The sequence below is a fragment of the Bombus flavifrons genome, chromosome 4 (genome assembly GCF_040668555.2).
Source record: "Bombus flavifrons isolate JBK064 chromosome 4, iyBomFlav1_principal, whole genome shotgun sequence".
Lineage (NCBI taxonomy): Eukaryota > Metazoa > Arthropoda > Insecta > Hymenoptera > Apidae > Bombus > Bombus flavifrons.
In genome coordinates this window covers 18,685,995-18,700,962 of record NC_138445.1, presented here as the reverse complement: position 1 = coordinate 18,700,962, position 14,968 = coordinate 18,685,995, and the positions used below count along the sequence as shown (strand labels likewise).

Below are 14,968 nucleotides of genomic sequence, written 5' to 3'. Positions count from 1 at the left end.
ATTTCGAAATTTATCGTGTGTCGTGTGTGTTGCGTGGAAAACATTTCGAGATATCGCTACAAACCAGGCACGACTGTGCTAATTGTATCGGTCAAGTTCGAAGCCAATTTGAAAATGTGCGCAGAGTTGCGGATAGAAAAGAGTTTGTACGATAAGAGATACAAAAGGGCAGCCGTAATTCTAGAAGATGGATTTACATTTAATAAGAGTTAATGCTGGGAAAGTTACTAAAATTCCTCGTGTACCAATTTTAAACTTTCTTTTATCCGTCACTGTGCGTAGAAGCTATTAAACCATATTGTAGGAAAAAAGATAGTAGAAGGTGTATGCAAAGAGCGTTAAAGATGGTCCGATCGAATATATTTAGGTTCGTCGATATTAAGTTTATCATAGCGGATAATTAATTTATTGACCGTATAAATACGTTGGCGATCTGTGTGCGTTTTCAGGCTTGTTTCAAACTTTGCCAATATAACTTTGCCGAAACGATAGTGGAGTTTCGTTACAGCGTTTAATAGTGTTAAAAATAAACTATTTCGTACAACACGAATAATACGTACGTATGAATATTCGTAACGTGTATCGTTTCTCTAAATAGTCGAATACTTTCCTAAGTAACTGTATATGTCGCCTCGATCCTATCCGCTGATATTCGAGTCTTCCGTAATCGTTACCCTGGCAATAGCTGTGCCGATGTTACGAGTAACGACGAGCCGCGTCCTTCGGACGGTCATTCTCACGTTTCTGCTTCCGTATGTTATGTACTCGCCGCTACTGCTGACACAATTTTCTCGATTAATTATAGGCAACGTGCGCGCAAAGTGGCAATTTGGCGAGACTTTCTTGCCACGGTATGTTTTAACGCAAGTGTCGTTTCACCTCTGTACAATTGGAAATTACGCAGGCAATTTGCGAGCGTTCGAGAAAACGCCTACTCGTTCGTTTCTTCCTTCTAGATAAAACGCTTTTCTTCGGTTTCCTTCTTCGTGTATTTATCGAGCAGAACGTACCTTTAGGATTTGAAGTAGCAACGACCGCTGTCGTTTACGACATCTGGTCTTTCCCTTCCCGATACAGTACAAACGCTACTATTACCAAGCAGAGAAAGATTTCAAATTAGAATTCGCAAGGTAATATAATTCGGTGGATTTTTCAGTGGAAGAAATTTATAGACGCGAAAACCTACAAAAGAAGTAAGGTAACTAAAGTAAAAAGTTTTTGGTTCAAACGTGTCTCTCCGCTGCTATTTTATGCCGATAGAAGTTGAGAGCTAAAACGCGTCAGCCGAATGTTTAAACGCGTCGTGCTAGCAGATAACATTCCATCAGATCGAATAAACAACTACTTATTCTCGCTCCATTTTTTCGGCCGCATTCGTAAAACTTTGAATTTGCGTAGATATCCGCGATCTATTAATAGAAGCTTTCTGCGTACTGGAAACATTGTTGTTGCCAAGTAGGCGAAATTTGAATTGAACGGCGAAATGTATTTATACGGATACGCGACTATCTACGTATACTTTCGCGTAGAAAAAATTTGAAGGAGTTCGGTTAGCACGCGATATTTCATTGTTTTAAAGATAACACGTGCCTACGTAGACTAACTTAAGACCGTCGTATCTCGAAATTCATTGTGTACACGAGCTAGATAAAATTATATAACTAAGATTTATTTTTTAAACCTATTTTCAACGAATAAACTACTTATATAGTTCGAGTTTCTTACGCAACGTTCCACGTATATATGTATATGTGATGTGTATTTCGCGGAAGATAATTCATTCGCATCTATAGATTGGTATTTATGGCAAATCTATCGAAGAACGTAGCGTTTCGGGTATTTACATACTCGTTCCAATTATGTACCAATTATACGGCAAAATTAAAAACTACTATTTGTAGTTGTCGTTGTTACGCCTACTTAATATAATACGCTTAATAATTTCGCTGCTTTATTAACAGAAATAAATTAACGCTTTAGATCGGTGAGATCGTTTAGATCGTTTAGGATCACGCGTCTAACATTGCCACGCAAAGCAACAAAATTTACAGAAGGAAAAATGAATTGTCCGTGACGAACGGAAGGAGGATGGATCGTATGCGATGACCGTGTCCGAACAGATCGCCTACCTCGTTACGTCACTGAATTTTACGTTAATTTTAGATTAACTTATTACGAAAGTGTAAATCGCAAAGTCAATGTTACCGAGTTGCCAACTATAGCAAACAATAAATTCGACGTAACGTGCTTAGCAATTCAGTCGATAATAAGTGTAATAACACTTATCTCGTAATATTTTATCGTATTATTATGCATAGATGTTTCGATGTACGTATAAAAGCTTCGAACAATATTAGAACGTTTAACCAGTACATATTTTATTAGATAATGGTATAACAGCAATGGCGAGCAACTAATGTAATATGACGCGGACGAGCGATGGCAGAGAAGATCATTTCTCTGGAAATTAGCGTTAGGAAGGACAGTTTAGTCTTGTTGATTAATAGCAACGGTCGTCTGTTATCGCTAGCTAAAATTTCACTTTAAACATGACTTTATCGACAAAGTTTGCTAACCGAAGGCTCAACGGCACGCTATAAATTCCCTTTCGATAATTAATAATAAAGTCGATAATTCCAACTACGTAATAGCGCTATGAACGCAGAGTAACGCCAACTAAGAAACTCGATTGCCTGCGAAGCCTTTTCATCGGACGAATCAACGAAACACGAGCTTTCTAATCTTTCGTCTTTTATTTATCGAACGAAGTAACTCGTAAGAAAGTAACCGACGATAAATTTGCTGTAGCCTTTTCGTTTAAGCAAAAAGTATTTGCTATTTCATATTGATTTAGAAGGTGACGATATTCGATAGACGGACTCGAAAGATTAACTACTTAAATGAAACGATATTATTTAGTTTCGATGGAAAGAAAATTTGCAAAGGGAACGCGACGTATAACCGATTCGAAACAAGTTGTTTTCGTAAGACGTTGACGATCCAAGCGACGAGTTAATGATTTTGGCAACTCGATCTTCCAAAAATAGTTCCATCGTTCGAAGCTCGTTCGATTCGGCAAGCTTTACGAAGACTACTTTGTAAAAACTACTTTTACGAACAAGTGGTTATGCACGATGGCATTGAGAAAAATTGAGTTACCATGGTGTGTGGATTTCCCGTGGAATGGCTCATACGTAACGATACCGGTGCCTACCACTGGCACGTGACCTCGTTGCCTTAATCTAGCCCAGTCGTCGCGTCGGTTGTCGGTTGTCGGTTGTCGGTTGTCGGTTGTCGGTTGTCGGTTGTCGGTCGTCGGTTGTCGGTCGTCGGTCGTCGTACTCTTGGTAATCTTTCTGATCGGCGGTACGCAGCCCCGAGAAGCGCCTCTAGCGAAAAAAGCCCGATCAGAAATCGTTCCGGTATTTCACGGTAATTCGCTTCGCGTTCGCGCGTTCCATTCTGTCGAAGGAGGAAAAGAGAAACGAGAGAGGAGAAAAGAAAGAGGAGGAAAGAAAGAATCGAAGGGAGTACAACGAAAAGGATTATGCACCGACTTTCCATTCTTTATGGAATGCAATTTCACGATACAGACTTTCTATGCTCTTCCGCGCCTCTCACTCGACTCCACCCATCCGGTCGATTATCACTCGCCATCGATTCTTACCTTCTTCGCGAATCTATCGATTCCCGGATTCGCTTCGATTTTTCGGCCGATGCTGTACATTAGTTCCATTTTTCTTCGTCTCGTCCGCTTCGTTCCCTTTTGTTCGGTTAGACCACTTTCACGGTTTAATAGTTCCGAGGATCGCGCGTACCGTTTCTTACGAATAAGTGATAGTTTAAATTGCGAAGCGGTAAAACACGTCCCTGCGTGAAATTGGTCGTCTCTCTATGGGACGATTGCCACCTTTCTTTAACGTAACAGGAACGCTCGTGAGCTCGTATTTGTGGGTTTTATGGTGTGTCGGGTTATAACGCCGTGCTAGATGTGTCGTAAAACGGAATTTAAATAACACGCGGGCCTTCGTAGAAAGTAGAAAACACGAGTTTACGTTTACGATGAAAGCGATTAATTGCGAGTGAAATATGTTGTTTCGATTATTTTATATCGGATCATTTCGGAGATCAAGCACCTACGAACTCGTGCGTTTAACGAATGGTCCGAGTATCGCGTTTCAAAGGATACTCGATCGTTCGCCTCTAGAGAGGTACGATTAAATCGTAAAATATTGAAATTCAAATTTGTTCAAACTCTTGTTGCTCTCTGTATTAGTTTTATATCGCGTCGTGCATCAACTGTAACAGTTTTCGTTTCGCTATTTCGCGTATACGTGTTCCAACGCATGTATATGTATCGATATGTATCGATACAGATACGTATCGATGTGTTTGTTCGATCCGTTTAATAATCGTTCAAACCTCTTAATACCGCGTATACGTACATGCAACAAATTTTTTTTCTTTTATTTATCGATTTATCGATTTATCGATTTATCGAGAGAGAGAGAGAGAGAGAGAGAGATTTCAATTCTATTGAAATTTGATAATTTTTCACGTTGGTGAAAACGCGAATAGCTTCGTATCGTTTGACGGTCGATTATGGAATAATCGACGTCTACGTTCTATGGCAGTTGTCAAAAGTTAACGAACGTGTTATGGTTTTTATCGTTGATCGATCTCGCCGGTGAATCGTCGGTGTTAAATGATCGCGAGCGTTCAGGCAATTGTTCGCTAAGTTGAACGGGGCGTACGATCAAGCGACTTTGTTAAGCTAATTAAAGATACGTATTACGATATAATAGACGTGTTGAGAGAAACTTTGCCAACGGAACCTCGTATGTCCGTTTGGTATGAAACATGGCACGAAAATCCGTGCGCGATCACAGAGATTAGAACCGCGAATCGCGCTCGATAACCGGATATTGTAACAGAACGAGTACAGTGTAATTTGCCTTTATTTTCAATGATACTGGAAAGTAGGTAACGAAGGTTCGTCGATGCTGAAATATAACAAATTCGTTGATCCATGTGTGAAAAAACATATGCGTCGTAATTATATTTGTTATTTATCGTTATCTTATTATTATCGCGTTAACGAAGACTGTTTGCTCACATGATCACGCGTGTATATCGTAAAGTTTCGTAAAATTGCTTTCGAGTCGCGCTCGAGGTAATCGTACACGACACTGTTCGAGGCTTTCGGGAAGAAATTCCAGCATAACGGCGTAAAGTGTGACAATTCGGACAGTGAAAGCCCGAACTTTTTCCAAGGTTCGATGAAAACATTCCGTTTCGATGTATACCTGCAATCCTTGGCCGTAACCTGCCGACTTTTCAAATTCACTCGTCCGAAAAATTCTCTTTCTTATTTTTATTACGTATTATCGATCAATCGTGAATTACCGAATTCGTTGAACGTGCTAAAGAAAGAGACGCGGAAATGTCTCGAAGGATATTGCTTCGCTATCTACTACGACGTTCCATAGACACTGACCATTTTCACCGTGAACGATACGTAATAAATATCTGGAGAACGACAACAAGCTCGAACCTGTAAGTTCGAAGCGTCGTTGTTAAAAAAAAAAAAAAAGAAAAGAAAAAACATCGCTTTTGAAAATCTACAAACTACGCCTAGATTATATATAATCAGAGCTCTCGATGATTCTACTCTTGATGTGTTTCTTTTGTTATTTGTATTTACGCTTATAAACACAATTAATTTGCTACCACGTTGGTGACTTGCGTTTTAACAGTGTCTATCAGAGTGTAAACAATCTTATACAGAAACGCGGAGACGATTAAAAATAGTCGATACATTTTGGCCAGAATAATTGGACGAATTAACTTTTACAGGGTGGCCTGGCTAAACGGCATCGCACAACCACTGCCTTGTTTATCGTTGTACGAAGAAACTTGTCGTATTTAGCGAGTAATATTTGAAACGGACGTGAAAACGCGTATAGAAGTTACAAGATACGTATTTATTGGCAGTAATCCGTTAACAGGAAGTTCCGTCGATCACCGAAATATCAGGCTTGGACCGAAACGAAAAGCTCGGCGAGAAACGCTTCTGCTTGGCAGAATGAAACGACGAGCAACGGAATGGAAGCGCGATCGAATAAAATAAAAATCGAGTGGAAGTTGACGGGTGTTTGGTCCAGACGACATCGTCGGTTCGCCGACTCGTTTCTTGTCATACACGGTCGGCGTACTTTTATCCGTGTTCGTGCACGTACACGAGTACGCTGTGTATACGTGGCCCGAGCAGCCTCACACGTATAGGACTCGGTAAGCCGAAGAACGCAGATTGCTAGAGGCGCTGTTCCGCTGACCTACTCTACGATTATCACTCGCTGTAGCCGATCGCCGGTGCAGGTGCGTGTGCGTTAACTAGCGTTGCCAACTATACCTCCTCGAGGAAAGGAGGACGCGGCGCGTGGACGCATAATCGAATAAACGTTTTCGGCCCTTTTGCTCCCACTGATTTCATTTACACGCGTCCATCCTTCACGATTCGCAACGAGTTCCCATCGAGTTCCCATCGAGTTCCCATCGAGTTCCCATCGAGTGTCGTCGCTTTTCCACGTATTCGTAGACAAAGAATGTTTTTATTAATTATTAATCGATCAATTATTAATTAAGTTTGCTCGCTCCTATGATATATCGATATATTTTCTAGATGACAAACCGGGCGACAAAAGGACGAGATGACGAAATATGTGCGAATTGACAAACGTTGGTAGGTATAGATCGGTAAACGCCGGTCAGAAGAGTCGTATCTGTTCTATTTTGTCAACGTACGTGGTCCAGGTGGAAAGCACGTTGGAATATTATTCCGTGAAACGTGATTTGTATTTCTAGAAGCTAACGTGTAACGCGTGACGCGTCGGCTATGAGACGTTAGGCAGCGACGTCTATTCGTAAAGTATTTATCGAATCAAAGTTTCGATCGGATAGTGGAGTTTACAGTTAGACGGTTAATCGCCACTTTCCTTACGAACAACCCAGCTTTCCTCCTACTTTTACCTCGAATTTCTCTAGCATGTTTCGAGAAAAACGTTGCCTATAATATCTCCACGTATCTATAATCTCAATTTCATTCTCCTAATAGCTTTTCCGCGATATCGATCATCGACGGTTTCTATGCTCGGTGGTGATCATGCGTTGTATTCATTTGTCAATGTAATGCACGTTTCTCGCCGCTGTCCGCTTCAAGTAGCATTTAATTTCATCTTACGGTTGGTCGAACGACAAAAAAGAAAGAAAGAAAGAAAGAAAAAGAAAGAAAGAAAGAAAGAAAAAGAAAGAAAAAGAAAAGAAGGAAAGAATCGATGATCGTTAGTGCTCGCGTGGCGGTCGGCTCTTCTAACCAGCGTTTCCAAAAGATCGTTACAAATCTGCGTTTGGCGAGCCAGATACACGAAATTGCCCATAGGTGTAGTAGGTGGAGTCGCGTCTATATGCTGCTATGTAATTGCCATATGAACGCGGTAGAAATACTTTTTACGGGCGTTGTACGTGCGTAGGCCGACAGGGACAGGCGACGAGAGTGCCTGTTTCGCTGCTTCTATCGCGGCATCCGTCTTCTTCCGTTCGCCGCGCCAGATCCGTGTAAGAGTCCGATTAACAGTTAACGAGGAATCTGCGAACCGAACGAGTCGGCGAAGGCCGACGATTTCTGGCAAGCATCCGCGGCGAAAGTATGGCAGATCGATTTCGCGACCGAGCCTGCCGATGATGCGTGACCGACTCGAAAGCGAGCATGTTTTCTTCCTCGATCTTCGTGCTTCTTTAATCCGCTCTATATCGATGGTTTTTGCCGCTGCACCAACGCAACGTCCACTCGTTTTTTGCGCCGTACGCCTCTGGACATGTACGCCTTACTCTGTTTCCGTCCAAGTTGACGGCGGCTCGAAAACTTTCTAGCGAACAAAAAGTCGTCCCATTCGAATGCTCGCTGGAAATTCGGCAGTGACTTTTTACCCAAGCTGCGGTAACCAACAACCTCCATCGTCGCTCGATGTATCTGCGCGGACGTAAAAGGCTTGCTGTTTTTCTTTTTCTTCGGAAAATTTATCGCGTCAAGGTGGTCTCTTAGTTCCGTTTGGATTTGACAGAGATTCGTTCTACCTTTTACGAATCGAGACACGGATTTGGTAACGTTGATGTTGCCAGTGAGAACAGTAGCAACGTATAACGTACACGTATGGATCGCGATCGATTCTTTTACGGCATTTGGAACGTTACAGCGATTCCAGCAACGATATACGCTTTGACGATTACCTTCTGGTAATACGTTACTGCAGCAAGTAATCTACGTATGTACGTATTTACGTGTGCGCGTATGCTGTCGCATCGTACCGTGTATATTGACTATTTTCGGCCAATTAAACTTTTATTACCACCTAACGATAACCAGAAATATGACAGAGCACGACGTAGAGTTCATATAGCGCGGCAACATTTTGCCGTTAAATTAAATTTTGTCGGTGTTTGTTCGTCACAGCGCAGATAACGTCACGCGTGAAACGCCATAGAAGAATCTTATCTTTCAGAGGTGTCGTTCTTTTTTCTTTACGTGTAAACGCGATTGCGGAATCAGCGTTACGATGCTCGTAATAGCAAAACTAAATGTAGCATGAACTGTGATGTAATTAGTTCTATGTTATTTGAGCCTAGAAACAGGTATCACAGGTAAACGCGACAACGTTTCGCTACTTACGAAGTAACGTACAATCGAGAATTACAGTCGTTCCGTTTTCCAATTTTCTTTCCATTATCTTTTTACGCTTTACGCATATACGTTTGACTTTATATAGCGACCGATTACGAGCGCCGATTTAAAACAACGTACTCGTGTTTACGCTTTAGTTCGGAATAACAGCTATAACGTACTTTTATCGCGCAACAAGATACGATATAGTTATTACGAATCAAGTCTTTACTTGATCGCTATAAACGACTCGTTGCCTTGTTCTTCGCGTTCTCAATGAAATATAGAAGCAGCTTTTACTCCGTTGTATCCAAGTTTTGCGTTTGACGTCGTCGAACAGATCGCGTTCGTACGTTGTCCGTCGATGCGTTCGATAATAGAACGATAATCGTAGACGAGTTTTACGCATTTTTTTTTTTTATATTTCGTAGATAGGGTAATCGTCTAAAACGGAATATCGTTCGGTTCGTTGGCGTTTATTATACGATACGAAATCGGGCACTAACGAGCGAGCTGTTGGATCTGTTTTCGGACCAGCCCTACAGACAACGATCGAAACGCCGGTTTCCATTATGTACGCGATTTGTCACGACAAAACGCGTATCTCGGTACGCGTAAAAGTCACGAAGAACTTGGCACGCGACACTTGCCGCGAATGATAAAACGTCGATAGGAACGCGTAAAGTTGCGCGGAATAGTAGCCGCTTAGTGACCTTGACCTAGCGACGGGAAAACGTGGCGCTGGGTCGTACTATCAGGAAATTGTATTTCGCGCTATCTTCCGAAGGGGCTTCGTCTCGGTGCGCTTGTTCGTGTTAAACGCGAAAAGCTCGCATCCTTGTGCACGATGGCTACGAATGGCTGTTTGCGCATATCCGTCTTTTCTAACGAAGCGTTCTTTTTTTTTTTTTTTTTTTTTTTTTTTTTGTTCGTTACGTTCTACGCTTCGTACGAATCTCTACATAAATACAGGCATTGCGTCCTTTCCTTCGGTAGAACGAAGTGTATTCGCAATGATTCGGCGTAGTAGTAGAGATTGTACGTATTGACGGTGCAACAGGAACGTAACACGGTAGAACTAGTGGCACTGAAGAAACGTATAGAGAACAAGTAGAATCGATCAAAATGGTTGCTTCTTGATTTTCTATTCAATTTATACAATTACGTACGAAGCAACGTCGATTTTCTTTCACTTTGTTTCAAGTATCAAAACTCGGAACGAAACGCTTTACGTTCTGTTCTCTTCCGACACGTTCTGTTGCGACACTTTTCCTCCGGTTAGTTCGTAGAACGGAAGTTGTACGGTATCGTTAAATATCGTGAAATTTAATATACTCGGATCTAATTAATTGCTACGTAAATGCAATAATAAATATAGCACAAAGCAGAAATACCTCTTCCAGCCATTGTATATCGCGCGACGTAAAACAGCATAGCGACATAACGGACGCGTTATTACAAATTTCAGTCATTCCCATGTCCTTTTTTTCTTTCACATTTCGCTTTCTGTCACGTAAAAGAAATTACGCGACAGACGTATGCTCGTTACCATCTTTCGTCTCTACCACACGATCGGTATGTGTTTTCATCGTGTTTAATCGAAGACAGGTATAAGTACTACTAATTACAAGTATTTGAAACAATAGTTTCAGATCTTCGAAATCTATCTTTGCGTGTTTGCGAACTTTTACGAATAATATAGTAACGGATAATAATATAATAATACGATATATTAATAGGTATGTAAGAACTACGAAGAGTCAAAAGTTACTACTTGTACGACGTTAGGCAAACTAGCGTAGTCTAGCGTAGTTTTGTCCAGTGGAAAGTTCAATGTTCGTCGGATAATTATTTTACGCTTGATCTTAATGCGAGTAACGGATATCAGATATTTCGTAATAGAAAAGACGAATTTCCGATATAAGAACAAGTACGAATAAACCGTCTAACTATTTTCGATAGATATAACAAAATATCGGATCGTACCGATAACGTGATCGTTTTAATAGCGATAGTCTGTTGTCCCGGTTTTAAACACGGAATTAAAGATCAATGGTAAGAACGGCGATAAGAAACGATAAAACATTCGGAATAATTCGATCTTCATCGACGATATCTTGTTTTTTCTTTACCGATTAACCGGTTACACTGATTTTTGCCTCATTAGCCAATTTGATTTACCCGTAGAAAGATAGGTAGTCCTCGTAGCTACATCGACGCGTTTTCTTTTCACGTAACTGCAAGTCTTCGAGTAAATCATGGATAATCTTGCCGCGCTAATGGAACGAGAGAGTCTGCGGACGATCATCGAGAAGACGAGGTAAAAGAGGTGTGAATTTGAAATGCTCGACTGCGGTGACCCCGGTATAATTGAGGAAAGGGAGGCATGGAAATGCTCGCAGGATCGTCAATAGGTCACATAGTTTTCGGACGACGAACGTGTGTAGTCGATATGAGTCTAATCGTACGCGACGTCGTTCAAAGATTCAAATTTCTAGTGGATAGAAGAATAGAAAAGAATCGTGGCACGCATTCTACGTTCAATTTCCGTACTGTCGAATTTGTCTAATTACATGAAAATATACGAAAAAATTCGTCTACTTGTTTCTAATTAACCGATACTATGTAAATGTTATAATATGGTACAATGATGTGGCGATATTGGTCGTAGCCACGGGTATATTCGTTCGTATCCGATTCCTTTTGCTAGTTCCCTTTTCCGAGATCAGCCTCGTTGTTGAAAACGCGAACAAACTAAAAACCGTATATCTCCGCGTGTAGCAACGATGAAATCGATCACATTTCGATAACTGACGTTGATACGCGACGTCGGACAGACACAGACCGTCGAAGAGAGAACGAAGCTTTCAAATATTTCAACGCGATTACGTTTCTCCTTTTCCTCGCCGCGGACCAGTTCCAACGAGCGTAATCGCGACATTTGCTCGTAGAGTAGCTCCATTCCGTGTAAAACTCGGATCGATCATCTCGCAGAGACGCGTTATGCACGATCACGTTGTTACCTAGATTTTTCGTTTCAGGCTTCCAAGGAACGATGACTCTGTTCGTAAGCGGATCACCGACGACAGCCGTCGTTTTATTTCCGACCGCGGGAGACAGGCTATACGTCGTTCATAGCCAGACAGAGCATCGACAGAGTGGAATCGGCCTGTGCGAGGTAGCGATGGGCTGAAATAAGTTGTAAGCAGGTTCGAACATCGGCCGACTATTCGAGCCTTCTATAAGTATTCCGAAGAAAGGAGGCGATACTTTCGAGCAGATTCGAACACGGAACGGAGAAATTGAACTTTAAAAATGAAAAAAAAAGAAAAAAAAAAAAGAAACTACTCCCAAGTAGATGGATCCAACGCCGTCTTACCATAAGATAGATACTCCGTTCTGTTAAAATCACTTTTCTTGCTTATTATCGATAGGTAGCAGCGGAATTTTCAAAGGTAATACGATTCCGTTCGTCCGACGATCGATTACATCGTCGGTCTTGCAAAGTTGCAGAGGCGCAAACAGGACACGCGTATAGCGTTTTTCCGATTCTCATAACTCGATTGGTATTCGCAAGAGTATCGATCGAGTTCTAATGTCGGAGTACATAGCGGTAAGAGGAGTTTCGAAGCGTGCAGGTGGTGGTTCCGAGGATGGAAAACAGCCCGCGAAGATGGAATACAATGATGGCGAGTACAGCGAACGAACCGTTACACGTCGTTACGGGTAGCATTCGGACGGTGCGAAGCGAAACTTGCAGTCGGATTTGTAAATTACGTATCGAACTTGATGCCATCAACACGGTGGAAGCTGGTACACGGTGGAAGCACCGCGAATCAGCGTGCCTCGGGAGTATGGACCTTGCGAGCGGTCAAAGTCGTGGCCTACTTTGCTTCCTGCCTTCGAAACTTTCTCCTCGTGGCGTCGCGTCGTTGGTGCGTTCACGGCTGCCACGGCTAAGGCTCTTTCGATTCCGTCTTGGCTGCGTCGTCTCTCCTCTCTTCTCTCCTTCCCTCTCTGTCCCTCTTGCTTCTTCTTCGTTTGCTTCTTCTCTTCGGCTTCCGGTTCTTCCTCTTTTCAGCATCGGCAGGACGGCGCGCTCGTTTTCCTAAACGCGCAACGACTCATTCTCCTCGACCGGACGCGTCCTCGCTGCGTCAAGCGAGATGTTGTTGCGCGTAATTATTTCATGCCGCGTTCGTCATCCTTGTTCGTGGTAATCTGGATGATTGCTTGGCTGACTTGCGCGTAAGTAATGGCCACTAATAATCCTTAATTACAGCGGACTCGTACATCGTGCGTTTCTCCCCGTCAGATTTAGTAATCGCGTTGTTTGCATTATTTACGAGACACTCCGAAATTACATGCCGCATCGAACGTACATTTTTCGCCGATATTTTTCTTCTGTACGCGCACCAAGCAACGAACGTTTTCCACCAGTTGCGAGATAAATGTGTCAAGGGGAAATATGATTTCGAGCAAACTTTGATCGTTATTCCTTCGATCTAGCGCCGTTACATTATCATACGTAACGTATAACATTATGTCCGATGTTGCGTATGTCGGCGTGTCTCGAAGCGTCTCTATCGCTTTCAATCGTCTTTTTATCTTTTCCATTTCGCGGAGCCAGCAACGCTATCGTTGTTATTATTACGATAATCGATGATATTTAAAAACGACGATAGAATAACATTTTGTATATTTATGCTAGATCTACCGAAAAGTACTGTCGAACTCCGAGTAAAAGTAAAATTTATTACGCTGATTGTTTACGCTCCGTTCCCACCTTGTTCGTTTCTATAAAATTAGTCGTTTTTCCTTCCAATATATAATTTTTTTCGTCGACGTTTTTGCAATTTTTAATAACTGCAATTGACATTCGCCCTTGGCTGTTTTAAAACTGTTACAGTTTGAATCAAAGCTTTCGCGTTCGCGTTAATTTTCCATCGCATCTATTACATGCACCGTTTGCATGGTTCGAACGATTCATCGTGGACGTTGGTGTATTACGTTTAAAGATAAGTAAAATCGAAATGGTAAATGAAATTTGGTAAGCAGATTTCTCGAAAACTTGCGCGTATCCTCTCGTGTTTATCGGAATCGTGAACGTATTTTTCCTACCACTGGTTTAAAACGTCACGGCTACGAGAGATTTTCCGAATGCACGTACGTGTAGGATGTGCAACTAAAAGTATTATTTGGGACGTTCCATTGGCCGAGTATCCATCGCATCCGAGTATGGGCCACGATCCATAAACCGTGTATACGAACCGTGCACGGCACGCGTTATTTACGTTTTGAAAAATTCTAAGATGCTCCTTCGACGGCTAAAACTCGTATCGCTGTTTCAAGTTTTACTATCTTTCCATCTGTCTATATTTTCTAGGAAACGAGAAAGCTGCAGATCCCGTGCAAACGTCCTAAAGATGGCAACGATAATCGTGTTACCGAGAGTATAAAAACCACGTTAAATAGGATAATCGAAAGTTAAATAGGATCAAATAGGATTAAATAGGATCAAATAGGATTAAATAGGATTAAATAGGATTTATGCTACACAGGATACAAGAACAGAGACTGGAATTTTTTCGTCGACTCCGCTACTTTCGTTTGTTGCTCCTTTTACGTATGCGCTCGACTTTCTCCATTCGTTAGACGTTTCGCCACGGTATCGTGTCCAAATTACTTTTTATGGTCCTTGAAACGCGACCGTGTTCTTTTTCAGCACGCTTCTTCGATTCCTCCTTCTTACGGTCCTTCGTTCTCAGCTATGCATCGAAATTCATTTTCGTATCTTGTTCGGCACGAGAGCCCGCCGATTGCCATGTTCTGATTACTCGAGGAATCAGAGCGTCCTCCTCGCCGGCCGCAGTAGATTAAATTTTTACCAAGTCACTGCCATCACCGGGCTACCGATTCATCGCAATGCTCCTGCAATTAGCCACCGGTGAATGGATTCACGGCATTCTTAAGAATTTAGCGGCGGGAAAAACAGCGGCTTGGTAACGTCCTCGAAGATGGTGTTGCGTGGAGAATCGGCCGAGCAGAAATCTCATGAAAATTCGATATTCGCGCAGGAACGTCCGCTACGGTACCGTCCGTTCGCTCCATGTATCGCGGAACACCGTAAAGCGTAATTCGTCAACGAAAATTGGTCGAACTTGCGTTTGCAAAAGTTGCATCGATATAGAAAGTTATAATCGCGATAAATATAACAGTTACGCGTTGTCCCTCCTACTACTAACTAACGGT

At 42.1% G+C, this 14,968-nt stretch overlaps 1 protein-coding gene across 9 annotated transcripts in view; it reads left to right on the top strand.

The window, feature by feature from the left end:
* Positions 1–14,968, top strand: part of dyl (transmembrane protein dusky-like) — a 63,752-nt gene that overhangs the window by 1,438 nt on the left and 47,346 nt on the right. For 6 of the 9 annotated variants that reach the window (XM_069110667.1, XM_069110666.1, XM_069110665.1 and 3 more), the window contains exon 2: positions 11,758–11,925. The gene's annotated coding sequence lies outside the window, so the exon portion shown is untranslated. Of the gene's footprint in view, positions 1–3,136; positions 3,433–5,940; positions 6,379–6,674; positions 6,743–11,757; positions 11,926–14,968 lie in introns of those variants that run through there. The other 3 variants (XM_069110669.1, XM_069110670.1, XM_069110668.1) reach the window with 3 other exon arrangements.